This window comes from Pseudophryne corroboree, chromosome 2 (genome assembly GCF_028390025.1).
Source record: "Pseudophryne corroboree isolate aPseCor3 chromosome 2, aPseCor3.hap2, whole genome shotgun sequence".
In the NCBI taxonomy this organism is placed as follows: Eukaryota; Metazoa; Chordata; class Amphibia; order Anura; family Myobatrachidae; genus Pseudophryne; species Pseudophryne corroboree.
In genome coordinates, this window is record NC_086445.1 from 793,122,549 (window position 1) to 793,139,606 (window position 17,058).

Consider the following 17,058-nt stretch of genomic DNA (forward strand, 5'->3'; position numbering starts at 1 on the left):
AACTTAACACCACCCCTTAAGATATGGGCTATAAATATGTGGGTAACCACAATCTAACATATAATTCTCTCAGGAGATATATGAATGGGCATGACAGATATAACTTGTCAGTTTGGAGGTCAGATCCAGCTGGACATGTTCTTCTCTTCCCCCTTCCCCCCCCCCCCTTTTTTCCCCTTCGGCCGGACATGTTTCCCCTTCTCCTTCATCTTCTAAAACGAAATAGTAAACAAAAATGTATATAGAGCAATAAGTGTTCTGCCCGAGAAATTGGGTAGAAATATACATGCCTTGCACATGTGCATAGTATCGTCTGGTGTGCCCTATGTATATATGTGCGGACCAATGAATATAATAATATATAATATAAAAAATATACATTATCGAACTGGGTATATACTGAATGATATTAATAATGTATATGCATAATACAATATGCTTATAGAATGTTATCATGTACTCTATTCTCTAGTTTTATACCTCATTAATTCCATCTCATGTGAACATAATGATATAATGATATTTAAAATATCATGGGATGTGTATAATCTAAACCGCCCTTTTTTTTTCTTTAATAATGATTTCTCTTCTCGATCATGTAATCTATGCTGTGTTTTATCACTGTTATTTTTACTATTGATACTATATTCATATACATACCTAAGTCCTAATGTTATGTGGTGGATATCCTTAGTATTTTTTAAATAGAAATCTATTACCATTATGTGCCTCTGAATTAAAGTGACATTTCCTGGTGTCCGAGCCGGCCTTGGAACGCAAATTTAACGAGTGGAACGCAGCGCCATTGCAGCTTAATACTGAGCGTGATAGGATAGGCCCATCTCGGACCATGTGACCAGAACACATGACACTGTGTCCCGAGATGTGGCCGCAATGGGAGAGAATATGCCGATCACGTGACCGGAAGCGATAACGTGATCGGACTAAAATAAACAAACCCACCCCTTCTATCTCTATCTCCCTGTAATGGGAGATAATATGCCGATCACGTGACCGGAAGCGATCACGTGATCAGACCAAATAAGGAACATTAGGTAATCTATGCTGACTGACATCCAGATCATGTGATCGGGGACGGTCATGTGACCAGGAAATGTCATTATGAATTCTGCTGTTTATACTGCCAAATAGGTATTTAAAACACTCGTTTTTTAGATATTAAATCATTATAGCCTAGGTTATCTAATAGAAAAAAAGGAGGGAACTAAGCGCTCTGGTGAGTAGCACTGCAATGTGATTGTCAGCAGCCTCTTGTAGAAGGGAATTGCCAGTCCCTTAGAACACAAAAATACCAAACAAATAACAAGTGGCGCTTGACAGTCAGAAAGTTGAAAACATTTATTTTAAAAATGTATATAAATTACAGCAACCTCCCGGGGGTATATTACAATATTAAAACATCACAATAATATTAGAGTACAATGTATTAAGCTAAATATTCAAATTATAATTAAAGCACCAATTATAAATTATCTCATTTACATTCAATTACTAATAGCACCTGGAAGGTCATAGAACGTGCAAGGTTCAATATATGCACAAAAATTTATGGCTATTGAGTACTTATCAGAATAAAGGATCACTCACGGCTGTGTGCTTATGAAGGATTGCATATAACACAGATGAAGGCAGTAATCGGCTGGTGCAAAGTTATTGAGATGAAAAAGAATTTATGTGCACCTATAGCGCTGGGCAGGAGCTTCTTCGGTCCCTGCTCCCTGGTGCTGTCCCGTTAACCAGGTGGGCACACACATCAGAGCCTCAGCGATAGATGGAATTGATGCCGCGCCGTGCAGGGAGTCCTGATCGTCCGTCCTCACCCGACCAGCGCCACCTCCGGTGCCTCCGTGCTTTCCAAACGGAGATAAATAGCTGATAAAGCCGGAGTTGTAGCGGTGGTCGGGCCGGGTGTGTTGGCCGGCAGTCGGCCTGTCTTTGATGGAACAGACACCCGGTATAATTTCCGTACGCAGCTCCGCACCGGACCTAATGGGAACGGCACCCGTTGCTTCTACCGCCCCAACAAGAGGTGAACGGCTGGGGCTGCAGGGATGAAAGGCTGCAGACCAAATGCTTCGTGCTGCAGTGGTCAAAACCGGGCTCCTGTGTACGGCTCTAGAAGGCGATTTGAAGCACACAGCAGTATTGATCCTTAAGGTGCAAAGCCTGTATCCTTAACGCGTTTCAACGCCAACAGGGCGTCTTTTTCGAAAGGCAGGTATACCTGGGAGCAGGAGTATTCAGATCTTATACCTGCTCCACAGGTGGAACTAATTGTCAGTAATTTAACTCAGCCATTCTGGATCATCAAGTTAGATGTAATATTCTAGGCTCCTTTGTTTTGGAGCAGACATAAGCATTCATAAATAAAACAAGGGTATTACTAAAATGATACCATGAAACAATAATCATTAATACAAAATTATAAGAAGGCAGCACTAAGTGTACTGCATAAACAATGCAAATAGAATAAAATAAAAGAACCCAAAAAATATATGAGACTGGGAATACCTATCTTTATCATGAGGGATATATTATAATAATCCATAATTACCATACCAATTTACATACATATAAATATGTATATTTAATTCAATGAAATTCCATATTATCATAACACTGATTTAAAAAACCGTGATAAGAAACAGTTTCTTTTATGTGGATACATGTTCTTGCACACACTTCCGATCTCTGCTGTCAACAACACAAATACTAATACCTAGGAGGAAAAATCCCCCCCAACTCCTAAAATATTGTGTTGGACAGCAGAAAGGGAAAGAAAAAGAGAAAGAAAAAGAGAGGGAAATTAAAACAAAACAAGAGGATATAAATTCAAGGTGGCTTAATTGTTTTAAATTTTTTTTTTATATATAGAGACAGCTGCTTGTATGCAACAGTAAACAAAAATAAAAATAAAAACAACAGAGAGAAGGGAGATAGTGAAAGATACTGCACATAACCAATAACATTTGGTAAACGCCAGTATCACAGATAACAGACAGAAAGAAAAAAAAACCTAAACTGGGACTACAAAACCAGGTCTGTAGACACTCCTATAGCAGTGCTCAGATTGAAAACAAGTAATACAAATTTAAATAAACTCCAAATCAATGGTTTCATTAAGACCCTGAGGATTAAGTGTCTGTAATCTAAGGATCCATGCTGCCTCCTGTCTACACAGAATCCTAAAACGGTAACCACCCCTGCTGGTGGCTGGAATATGTTCCAGCCCAACCAGCAGGAGCCCCGTGGGATCGCCTCCATGAAACTCAGAAAAATGGCGAGGAACACTATGGTTCATGATTTTATTCAGAATGTTTCTTCTATGTTCCATAAATCTGAGTTTCAGGGGGCGTATTGTTCGACCAACATAATGTAGTTGACAAGGACATATCAATAGATATATCACATATTGAGTGCTGCAGTTAATAAAAGTGTTGATTTTATACTCTTTTTTTAGAGACATTGGAAACAACACACTTAGTTTTATTTGAAACAAACGAACAAGTAGTACACCTCCCATGATTACATCTATAGAAACCTGTGACCTCTGGTCCAATTAGAGTTCTTTGTGTATTTTTTAGGGACCGATCTAAATGTCCTTTAAAGAAGCTGGGGGCCAGAATATTCTTCAAGTTTCTGGCTTTCTTGAAAACTATCACTGGTGTTTCATCTAAATGTTCCTTAAGGACAGGATTGGTAAATAGTAATCTATAGTTTTTATTGATTATACCCTTGATCTTACTAGCCGCTACATTAAATTTGGACTTGAATACTAAACTGTATTTATCCTTATTCTTCTTTATTACTTTATTTTTGCTTTTATTTTTATCCCTAATCCTATACCTGTCTCCATCATTAACTTCCAACTTCACACCAACCAGATGACCAGATTCCTGTGTGTCAGCATGATTCTCATCATCCTTAGTGGCAAGCATATCTTTTCTTACAAGTTTAGAAGCATAAACCAAAGCTTCATCTAATACTCCTTGTGGATAATCACAACCTTTAAATGTGTCCACCAAATCCCTGACCTGTTCATGATATTTTTTTTATCAAATGTGCAATTTCTCCTAATCCTGTGTACCTGGCTTTTTGGTACATTCTTAAGCCAGTTTTTATTATGATTACTGGAATAAGGAATATAATTACATACATCCACTGATTTTTTGAAAGGAGATACTGTGACAATTTCCTCTACCACCTCCACCGTTACATCTAAGAAATTAATCTGTGAGGGATGGTGAGTGCACGTGAAGGTTAAACCATAAGTGTTATTATTAATATACCTAACAAACTCAGTGACTGAAGCAGAATCCCCTTTCCAAACAAACGCGTTAAGGATACAGGCTTTGCACCTTAAGGATCAATACTGCTGTGTGCTTCAAATCGCCTTCTAGAGCCGTACACAGGAGCCCGGTTTTGACCACTGCAGCACGAAGCATTTGGTCTGCAGCCTTTCATTCCTGCAGCCCCAGCCGTTCACCTCTTGTTGGGGCGGTAGAAGCAACGGGTGCCGTTCCCATTAAGTCCGGTGCGGAGCTGCGTACGGAAATTATACCGGGTGTCTGTTCCATCAAAGACAGGCCGACTGCCGGCCAACACACCCGGCCCGACCACCACTACAGCTCCGGCTTTATCAGCTATTTATCTCCGTTTGGAAAGCACGGAGGCACCGGAGGTGGCGCTGATCGGGTGAGGACGGACGATCAGGACTCCCTGCACGGCGCGGCATCAATTCCATCTATCGCTGAGGCTCTGGTGTGTGTGCCCACCTGGTTAACGGGACAGCACCAGGGAGTAGGGACCGAAGAAGCTCCTGCCCAGCGCTATAGGTGCACATAAATTCTTTTTCATCTCAATAACTTTGCACCAGCCGATTACTGCCTTCATCTGTGTTATATGCAATCCTTCATAAGCACACAGCCGTGAGTGATCCTTTATTCTGATAAGTACTCAATAGCCATACATTTTTGTGCATATATTGAACCTTGCACGTTCTATGACCTTCCAGGTGCTATTAGTAATTGAATGTAAATGAGATCATTTATAATTGGTGCTTTAATTATAATTTGAATATTTAGCTTAATACATTGTACACTAATATTATTGTGATGTTTTAATATTGTAATATACCCCCGGGAGGTTGCTGTAATTTATATACATTTTTAAAATAAATGTTTTCAACTTTCTGACTGTCAAGCACCACTTGTTATTTGTTTGGTAGGTTATCTAATAGGATTGCCTTCTAGATCTAATCCTTAGTGTTTTTTTGGGACGTTTTATTTATTATATAATTAGTGAATCAGGTGCACCCACTCCCAGCATAATGAAGGGAGTATATAAACTCCACAAGGTACCCTGTGTGACATATGCTCCTGAGGAAGCTGGCAGCCATTAGACCAGCGAAACGCGTTGAGCTAAGGACACTGACCATCAGCTCTGGATCCACCTGGTATCTCCGGTAACAATTGGACTCTTGCCCCTATTGGACACTACAAGCCCACTGCAACCTGGAATCATTCCCCTGCTGCTAATTGGATTCTCACCTGCTAAACTGAGATCCTGGGGACAACATCCATAAGGACTGGGTAACTACTATTATCTCAAGTGAACCAAGAAATAATGAGGAGGGAGTCCTAACCGGAGACTGTGTACATATAATATTTACCATGAGTGGGATCCAATTGGTCCTAATTAACATCTTTTAACATCATCTGTTTCTGATTTAGGAACAGATAAAGATAGTGTGATTACATCGGATTTATTCATTTAATCATTTTATATGTTTATTAAAAATATGTGATTTTTTTATCTTAAAATATCGTCCCTTATTGGTTTCACAGCCGGCGCCAGTACATACAGGTTGAGTATCCCATATCCAAATATTCCGAAATACGGAATATTCCGAAATACGGACTTTTTTGAGTGAGAGTGAGATAGTGAAACCTTTGTTTTTTGATGGCTCAATGTACACAAACTTTGTTTAATACACAAAGTTATTAAAACTATTGTATTAAATGACCTTCAGGCTGTGTGTATAAGGTGTATATGAAACATAAATTAATTGTGTGAATGTACACACACTTTGTTCAATGCACAAAGTTACAAAAAATATTGGCTAAAATTACCTTCCGGCTATGTGTATAAGGTGTATATGTAACAAAAATGCATTCTGTGCTTAGATTTAGGTCCTATCACCATGATATCTCATTATGGTATGCAATTATTCCAAAATACGGAAAAATCCCATATCCAAAATACCTCTGGTCCCAAGCATTTTGGATAAGGGATACTCAACCTGTATTTTCATTCTGAGGATCCAGAGTCTGGTCAGACCTGCAACAGTGTCCATCCATCAATACATACAGTTGCTAAAAAAAAAGATGGTTGCGGCCTACGAGGCCGTTCAGTGGGCAGGTTACATGCCAGGGTGTTTTTAGCGGGACCAGTGGATAAGCGGTCCGCTTCCCACCTGGGATGATCCTGTTTTCAAGACCAGAGTTTCACTCCTGTGGTGGCGGCGCAGTTCTCATTTCCAAAGCGCAGGTTCGGGTTCCAGGACTGGATCCTAGTGACCACGGAGGCATGCCTTCGAGGCGTGGGAGCTGTCACACAGGAGGAAAACTTCCAAGGAAGAGGGTCAAGTTGGGATACTTGTCACCACATTCCCGGTCTAGAGTTAAGGGCCGTTTATATCGGAGCAAGAAATGGCAGAAGCCAGAAAGATTTTCTGCTGGGCGACGAAACATATACGCGCTCTGTCAGTAATGATCATTCAAAGATTGAACAACTGGGAAGCAGACTTCCTCGGCAGACACGTTCTCCAGCCAGGAGAGTGGTGTCTTCATAAAGAGGTTTTCACAGCAGTAACAAGTCGTTGGGGAATTCCTCAAATAGACATGATGGCGTCTCGCCTCAACAAGAAATTTCAGAGATTTTGTTCGAGGTCGAGGGACCCTCAAGCAATAGCGGTGGACGCCCTAGTGACACCGTGGGTGTTTCAGTCGGTCTATGTGTTCCTTCCACTTCCACTCTTTCCAAGATGCTAATGATCATAAGGCGAACAAAGGTTCAGGTGTTCCTCATTGTTCCAGACTTGTCAAGGAGGGCTGGTAGCCGGATCTTCAGGAATTACTCATAGGAGATCCCTGGCCTCTTCCTCTGCGAGAGGATCTGTTACAGCAGAGGCCGTCCGTGTACCAAGACTTACCGCAGTTTCATTTGACGGCTTGGAGGTTGAACGCCGGATTCTAGCCCGAAAAGGTATTCCCAGTGAAGTCATCCTACTCTTCTTCAGGCATAAAAGGAGTACCGTCAAAACATTACCACCGTATTTGGAGAAAGTATGTGTCTTGGTGTGAATCCAAGAAGGCTCCTATGGAAGAATTCCAGTTGGGTCGTTTTCTCCATTTTTCTTACAAGATCGTGTGGATGCGGGTCTTAAATTGGGCTCGAATAAGGTTCAGATTTCAGCCTTGTTGTTTTTTTTCTAAAAACAATTGGCCTCCTTTCCAGAAGTTCAAACTTTCGTAAAAGGAGTGTAACACACCCTGTGGCACCATGGGATCTTACCGTGGTGTTGCAGTTCCTGCAATCTCATTGGTTGAACCTTTACATAAGGTTGAGTTGAAATTCCTCACTTGGAAAGTGGTAATGCGGTTGGCCTTGACAGCTGCAAGGCGGGTGTCTGAATTAGTGGCTTTGATTCACAAGAGCCCTGTTTAATCTTCCATGAAGATGGAGTGGAGTTGAGAACTTGTCAGCAATTTCTGCCAAAAGTGGTTTCATCGTTTCACATGAACCAACCTATTGTGGTACCGGTGGCCACCGACGCCTTGGCGGAATTGAAGTCTCTCGATGTGGTCAGAGTTTTGAAAATCTATGTCGCCAGTATGGCTCAGATTAGGAAAACGGAGGATCTGTTTATCCTGTATGCTCCCAACAAGATTGGGGCTCCTGCTTCCAAGCAGACTGTTGCACGCTGGATCTGTAATACGATTAAGCATGCTCATTCTACGGCTGGATTGCCAATATCGGTGAAGGCCCATTCTACCAGAAAGGTGGGCTGATCCTGGGCGGTTGCCCGAGGGGCCTCGGCATTGCAGCTTTGCCAAGCAGCTGCTTGATTGGGTTCAAACACTTTTGCGAAGTTTTTCAAGTTTGATACCCTGGCTAATGAGGACCTCTTGTTTGGTCAATCAGTGCTGCAGAGTCATCCGCACTCTCCTGCCCGTTTTAGAGTTTTGGTATAAACCGCATGTTTCTTGAAGCATCCCCAGCATCCTCTAGGATGTATGAGAAAATAGGATTTTAATACCTACCGATAAATCCTTTTCTCTTAGTCCGTAGAGGATGCTGGGCGCCCATCCCAGTGCGTACTGTATCTGCAGTTATTGGGTTATGGTTACACACATGTTGTGTTGCGTTTAAGTCAGCCTGTTGCTGACGTTATTCATGACATGGCATGCGTTCTGCTGTTATTGGTTGTGTTTACACACATGTTGTGTTACGTTTTATGTCAGCATATTGCTGCATATTCTTCATGCCGTCGGCTGGTGTTCTATTGAATGCCATGTTCTGCAGCATGCTTGAGGTGTGAGCTGGTAAGATGCTCACCGTGGTTTAACAATAAATTCTTTCCTCGAAATGTCCGTCTCCCTGGGCACAGTTCCTTAAACTGGAGTCTGGAGGAGGGGCATAGAGGGAGGAGCCAGTTCACACCCATTCAAAGTCTTAAAGTGCCCATGTCTCCTGCGGATCCCGTCTATACCCCATGGTTCTTGAAGCATCCCCAGCATCCTCTACGGACTAAGAGAAAAGGATTTACCGGTAGGTATTAAAATCCTATTATTAGCATGCATAAAACGGGGAATTGATGCAAGGAACGAGAGCATTATACTCCCATTATATAAATCACTAGTGAGGCCACCTCTTGAATACTGTGTGCAATTTTGGGCACCATATTACAAAAAGTCTGGAGCTAGAAAAGGTTCAGAGGTGGGCGACCAAACTAATCAAGGGCATGGAGACGCTGGAATACGAGGAAAGGCTTGCAAGGTTAGGCATGTTTACATTGGAAAAGAGGAGACTAAGAGGGGACATGATCAACATCTACAAATATATAAGGGGTCAATAAACAGAGCTCGGGAGGGACCTGTTTTCTATAAGATCGGCACAGAGGACACGTGGTCACTCGCTTAGGTTAGAGGGGAGGAGTTTCCGCACATTAAGGCGAAAAGGTTTTTTCACAGTAAGAACAATACGTGTTTGGAATTCCCTGCCTGAGAGAGTAGTAACAGCGGACTCAATCAACACCTTTAAGAATGGGTTAGATAAATTCCTATTGGATAAATATAATCAGGGTTATGTGCGTAGGCACGCATTATAGTTAATATAACTAGTCCTATCATAAAAATAACTAGTTCTATAATAAGACAGCATAGGAGACCACAAATAGGTTGAACTCGACGGACAATTGTCTTTTTTTCAACCTTAGTTACCATGCTACTATGTTACTATATGGGTTCTAATCATAGTCAGTATAAAACATTAATGGTGTAAAATGTAGATATAGACAGAGCAATATATTGTAAATGTATATTCTGTAATGAGAGTGCTAATTGCACAAACATATTCTTATACCCGCTTGTTATATTATTAATAAGATAAGCTGACCATGATCTATTAAGGTGTGCTTATTACAGATTCTAACATTTTAGTCTTTTTTTTGTAAGAGGTCACTTGTACCTCCTCTTTTATAAAACAAAAACTACATTTCTCAAAAGAAATGTGTAGGTGCCAAAATGCACCACGTGAATCAAAGGCAATAAGTTCCAATGATGGTGATCCATTATACAGTATACCTGGGAATGGCTTTCTCTGTCTATTAATGCCTCCATTCCACCTATTTTGGTAAAAAAAAAAAAAAACTCCATGAAATTCTCTATAGTATTATTTAAAGTACAATAAGTCGGTTCTCCTCTTTTTTGTTCCCAGACTGTAGTGAGACTGTAGAGCTAGAACATTATTTTCTCCTGTACTTGAAAGGGACTCATTAACAGTAAGACATAATACCTAGTATCCAGTATCCTAATAGAGACACTAATAAGAACTGTGCATGTAGAAGGAGAGAGAACAAATTGTTAGCAGTGAAAAGCCTCTTGTCGTTAAAATATTTTTGAAGAAAATTACCCCCTTCCAGAAAGAAGATTAATGCTGGTGGTCTTGTTTGACTGGTAAACTTTATGTCTGTGTTGAACTAAAATGACCCGTTGACCGGACAGTAACCTAAGACTTTCGGCACAAAGGGATCAGGCTACAGACAAGGGCCTTTTATAACCTGCTCTGTTGCTGGGCATTTAAGAGAATAATATTTCCTATCCTTGAATTTAAGAGAAATTGTACTTTAAACTCCAGTAGCGTGACATTAGTTTGCTATGTTCACTGAGGAGATCAGTTTGATCATATTTATATAGTATTTTACATATATTGGATAGATGCAACTGAATGTATGGTTATTTAGCATCATTTACACTTTTAATTCCCAACCCCTCTGCATTATTATTATTATTATTACCAGTTATTTATATAGCGCACCCATATTCCACAGCGCTTCACAGAGAGAATATTTGGCCATTCACATCAGTCCCTGCCCCAGTGGAGCTTACAATCTATATTCCCTATCACATGTACAAACACACACGTTCACGCTAAGGTTCATTTTGTTGGGAGCCAATTAACCTACCAGTATATTTTTGGATTGTGGGAGGAAACCCATGCAAGTACGGGGAGAATATACAAATTCCACACAGTTAGGGCCATTGTGGGAATCAAACCCATGAGGCAGTAATGCTAACCATTACACCATCCGTACTACCTACATATTGTGATGAACATCCTGATGGCGGGACAGGTGGGAGGTATGCTTTACGTGCTGGTCTGCATGGACTGCGTGTATGTGAATACGCCCTGAACACCGCTTCGTACCGCCACTGCATTTTCCTATTTACATGTGATCATTTTCTCACTAAAGGGTCTATTGAACAAGCTGTGAAAGAGCTAAAATACTGGTGTCAGTACCGCCAATAGGCCCTATGCTGTTTGCTATTTATCAAAGATAATACGCTGGAGAAATATCTCTGAAATTGCCATTGTATCAGCGGTTTACAGGTCTGTGACCAATTTATAAACCTGTGCAAGGATTTGCTTTTTGCCGCAAACTAACACCATCTTGGTCTGGTCAATGCGGGTCTGGCAAAACCAAAGTTTGTTTGTAAATATAACTTTGCTGTGTGTTGAAGAAACATAAGTGCAAGTCCTCAAAGGACAAAACTTAAATGTGTCTGATAAATTAGGTAATTTATATCTTATTAAAAGATACATGTTGCAGCTAGTAAGGTGTAGTGAACTTTGACTATCAGTGCCCTGGACATAGTACAAGCTACAAACATCTTAGAACAGAATTTCAGATTCTCCTTTCACTGGCTGCGAGAGACGCATCATGAAAGTGTCTTTCTACTAGGACATCAGACTTCTGCCACTGTGACGCTGGGGGAACACCTGGCTTCTATGGACTGCATTGGCTGCACCCCATAGAAGCTGGATTGGACTGACGAGCAGACAAAGAATGGCTTCCTACTGGAAAGCAGCTCTCTGCTAATTGCAGCCCGGTCTGGCAGTCCCGGAGGGGGGAAACACCTCCCAAAGAGACTGCCATGTGTGTCTGTGACTGACAGGTAGGACTTCCAAGATGAAATCACAGCCAGTCACAGTGAAGTCACTGAGCCAGTGCAGTTACACGGTCTGCAACTGGCTCAGCTGAGCTCACTGAAGTGGTGGACTTTACTGAAGGGGGGGGCTGCAGCCCATAGGTAAAAGCCACCAATAGAATACTTTCCCTGCCAGACAGTTATCCGTACTCTGTAGTGTTCGTAACTTGATTTGTCTGCTGTGACCAAAGAGTTTGGAGACCAGCCGACCCAGATCGATTGAGTTGTCTTGTTGCCCTCATGAGCAAGTGCGGCTGAACTGTGGCTCCATATTTGCTGTTTCTTGTTCGCAGCCTCAGAGGACTGCATACAAAAATAAGTGAGAACGGGCAACGGCAAGATGAGGTGCCACTGCCGGCATTTCCACAACGTTGCAACAGAAACTCTCCTCACTCATTGATGATTCAATTATCAATTTCAATTATCAGTTTTTGTTGTTAACTTAAATGTATTCATGTATTTACTAATTTTATATAGCACTTATAATTTGTGGCAGTGCGGTGCACACAATTGTTTCTCTGTTTCCTCCTAGAACACAGAAGACCCAGGTGACACGCCCATGGCCACAATAACCCCCCTTTTTCCTCTCTTACATCCCCTTTTTTTTCTAATTAAGTGCAAGCAATGTAATTCTTATTTATATCAAGTAGTATCTGTAAACGTCATTGATTTATGCCCCTATGGTCCATCCATACCTCAGCCCTAAGGGACCACCAAACACCGCACAAGACTCTGCTCAACGCAGGGAGACTTGTATCTGACCTGCCAACCTGTTGGATGTGCATTGTGGAGAAACTGAGGGGGCCATTTACTAAGCAGTGATATGAGTGGAGAAGTGAGCCAGTGGAGAAGTTGCCCATGGCAACCACTCAGCACTGAAGAGACATCTGTAATTTGCATGCTATAAAATGATACAGAGCTGCTGATTGGTTGATGGGGCAACTTCTCCATTGGCTCACTTCTCCGCTCCTATCACTGCTTAGTAAATATCCCCCTGAATGTGGGATTGGAGTGAACTGTGAGCAGAGATGGTATTGATGACTGCTGTCAGGGAAAGTGGGAACCAGGCGATGTGTGACCATCCAACTGTGAGGGGGGTTGACAGTGAAAGAGAGCTGTGGGGTGATTTTGGGGGAAGGGGGGGGGGGGGCACAAGCTGGTCTATCTCAATGTCATGGTTAGTACTTACTGACATGTATGACTGATCTCAATGTATAGATGGACACTTTAATCATTTGATCTTTATTTAGTCTTGTATGAAAAAGACAGACTTAGGATTGCCATACATAGAGATCATGGTGTAATTGGAATTTCCTATTGTATACACAATAACTAGGTAATTATTACTGAAACTAGTGATGTGCACCAGAAATTTTTCGGGTTTTGTGTTTTGGTTTTGGATTCGGTTCCGCGGCCGTGTTTTGGATTCGGACGCGTTTTGGCAAAACCTCCCTGAAAATTTTTTGTCGGATTCGGGTGTGTTTTGGATTCGGGTGTTTTTTTTACAAAAAACCCTCAAAAACAGCTTAAATCATAGAATTTGGGGGTCATTTTGATCCCATAGTATTATTAACCTCAATAACCATAATTTCCACTCATTTTCAGTCTATTCTGAACACCTCATACCTCACAATATTATTTTTAGTCCTAAAATTTGCACCGAGGTCGCTGGATGGCTAAGCTAAGCGACCCAAGTGGCCGACACAAACACCTGGCCCATCTAGGAGTGGCACCGCAGTGTCAGGCAGGATGGCACTTCAAAAAAATTGTCCCCAAACAGCACATGATGCAAAGAAAAAAAGAGGCGCACCAAGGTCGCTGTGTGACTAAGCTAAGCGACACAAGTGGCCGACACAAACACCTGGGCCATCTAGGAGTGGCACTGCAGTGTCAGGCAGGATGGCACTTCAAAAAAATTGTCCCCAAACAGCACATGATGCAAAGAAAAAAAGAGGCGCAATGAGGTAGCTGTGTGACTAAGCTAAGCGACCCAAGTGGCCGACACAAACACCTGGCCCATCTAGGAGTGGCACTGCAGTGTCAGACAGGATGGCACTTAAAAAAAATAGTCCCCAAACAGCACATGATGCAAAGAAAAAAAGAGGCGCAATGAGGTAGCTGTGTGACTAAGCTAAGCGACCCAAGTGACCGACACAAACACCTGGCCCATCTAGGAGTGGCACTGCAGTGTCAGACAGGATGGCACTTCAAAAAAATAGTCCCCAAACAGCACATGATGCAAAGAAAAAAAGAGGCGCACCAAGGTCGCTGTGTGACTAAGCTAAGCGACACAAGTGGCCGACACAAACACCTGGCCCATCTAGGAGTGGCACTGCAGTGTCAGGCAGGATGGCACTTAAAAAAAATAGTCCCCAAACAGCACATGATGCAAAGAAAAAAAGAGGCGCAATGAGGTAGCTGTGTGACTAAGCTAAGCGACCCAAGTGGCCGACACAAACACCTGGCCCATCTAGGAGTGGCACTGCAGTGTCAGGCAGGATGGCACTTCAAAAAAATAGTCCCCAAACAGCACATGATGCAAAGAAAAAAAGAGGCGCACCAAGGTCGCTGTGTGACTAAGCTAAGCGACACAAGTGGCCGACACAAACACCTGGCCCATCTAGGAGTGGCACTGCAGTGTCAGGCAGGATGGCACTTAAAAAAAATAGTCCCCAAACAGCACATGATGCAAAGAAAAAAAGAGGCGCAATGAGGTAGCTGTGTGACTAAGCTAAGCGACCCAAGTGGCCGACACAAACACCTGGCCCATCTAGGAGTGGCACTGCAGTGTCAGGCAGGATGGCACTTCAAAAAAATAGTCCCCAAACAGCACATAATGCAAAGAAAAAAAGAGGCGCAATGAGGTAGCTGTGTGACTAAGCTAAGCGACCCAAGTGGCCGACACAAACACCTGGCCCATCTAGGAGTGGCACTGCAGTGTCAGGCAGGATGGCACTTCAAAAAAATTGTCCCCAAACAGCACATGATGCAAAGAAAAAAAGAGGCGCACCAAGGTCGCACCACAGGTATAGAATGTAGATGGATAGTATACTTGACGACACAGAGGTAGGTACAGCAGTGGCCTTCCGTACCGTACTGCTATATATACTGGTGGTCACTGTGTCAGCAAACTGCACAACTGAAATGCACCACAGGTATAGAATCTAGATGGATAGTATACTTGACGACACAGAGGTAGGTACAGCAGTGGCCTTCCGTACCGTACTGCTATATATACTGGTGGTCACTGTGTCAGCAAACTGCACAACTGAAATGCACCACAGGTGTAGAATCTAGATGGATAGTATACTTGACGACACAGAGGTAGGTACAGCAGTGGCCTTCCGTACCGTACTGCTATATATACTGGTGGTCACTGTGTCAGCAAACTGCACAACTGAAATGCACCACAGGTATAGAATGTAGATGGATAGTATACTTGTCGACACAGAGGTAGGTACAGCAGTGGCCTTCCGTACCGTACTGCTATATATACTGGTGGTCACTGTGTCAGCAAACTGCACAACTGAAATGCACCACAGGTATAGAATCTAGATGGATAGTATACTTGACGACACAGAGGTAGGTACAGCAGTGGCCTTCCGTACCGTACTGCTATATATACTGGTGGTCACTGTGTCAGCAAACTGCACAACTGAAATGCACCACAGGTATAGAATCTAGATGGATTGTATACTTGACGACACAGAGGTAGGTACAGCAGTGGCCTTCCGTACCGTACTGCTATATATACTGGTGGTCACTGTGTCAGCAAACTGCAAAACTAAAATGCACCACAGGTATAGAATGTAGATGGATAGTATACTTGACGACACAGAGGTAGGTACAGCAGTGGCCTACTGTACCGTAATGCTATATATTATATACTGGTGGTCACTGGTCAACAAAACTCTGCACTGTACTCCTCCTATATAATATTATACTGGTGGTCCCCAGTCCCCACAATAAAGCAGCACACTGAGCACAGATATGGAGTGTTTTTCAGGCAGACAACGTATACTGGTGGTCACTGTCAGCAAAACTCTGCACTGTACTCCTGCTATATAATACAGCTGCTCCCCAGTCCCCACAATTAAGCAGTGTGAGCACAGATATATGCAGCACACTGAGCACAGATAAGGAGCGTTTTTTTCAGGCAGAGAACGGATAAAACTGGTGGTCACTGATCAGCAAAACTCTGCACTGTACTCCTCCTATATTAATATAAAGCTGCTCCCCAGTCCCCACAATGATATAAGCAAGCACAAATATTTGCATCAACTCAACAATTAATAAACGGAGAGGACGCCAGCCACGTCCTCTCCCTGACATTTCCAATGCACGAGTGAAAATGGCGACGACGCGCGGCTGCTTATATAGAATCTGAATCTCGCGAGAATCCGACATCGGGATGATGATGTTCGGGCGCGCTCGGGTTAACCGAGCCATACGGGAGAATCCGAGTATGCCTCGGACCCGTGTAAAAAGGGTGAAGTTCGGGGGGGTTCGGTTTCCGAGAAACCGAACCCGCTCATCACTACTCGTGGGTGTCCACGACACCCACAGTGTGGGAAAAGAAGCTATGGCAAGCGCAGCGAGCCATTAGGCCTGCTGCATGGCGAGCGCAATCAGCCCCCATCATCATTGCGCTGACTCCACCCCTGCCGGCAATCTGGTGGCTGGGATCCCAGCATCGGGATGCAGTCTACCGGTAACCCAATACCAACTCGTAAACATATTGTAGAATACATCTGTATAGAGAATGGATATAATGATGTATCGCACATGCTTTAGATCTGCATTATTGATATCACACAGGAAACTGTAAGCAACAGGATTATGTACATTCTGCAGTTCATTCTCAGGGGGGATTACCAATATTCTCTTGATTTTTTTAAAGTCACAAAGTATAAGCAAAGGTGCAGATATAGTGTAGAACGTACAGTACACCCCTCTGTGGGGCTTATCTTTTGTGAGCTCATACTGTGTATACCCAGTAAATGAGCATACACAAATCTGGCTAAGTAGAGTCCTATGTAATTTGGATGCATTGATCATAACAACCCAATAAGTGGAACTGAACGTCAGTAAGGGCACGTTCACAGAACTGTGGGCCATGCGGATCAGCATGCAAGCGAAAATAAGGAAGAGTTTCTTTTCCACCTATTATAGTACAGGTGCAAGTACAGTCTGATGATGATTCCTAATAGTAGAACAGGTGCATGTGGTAATCATGCAGAAGTGGAGGCACTATGAGATGTATACA

The 17,058-nt window shown here is 42.6% G+C and overlaps 1 protein-coding gene across 3 annotated transcripts in view; it reads left to right on the forward strand.

Moving 5' to 3' along the window:
* LOC135048735 (uncharacterized) overlaps positions 1 to 17,058 on the forward strand; it is a 1,076,079-nt gene that overhangs the window by 943,893 nt on the left and 115,128 nt on the right. The gene's annotated exons all lie outside the window — the stretch shown is intronic.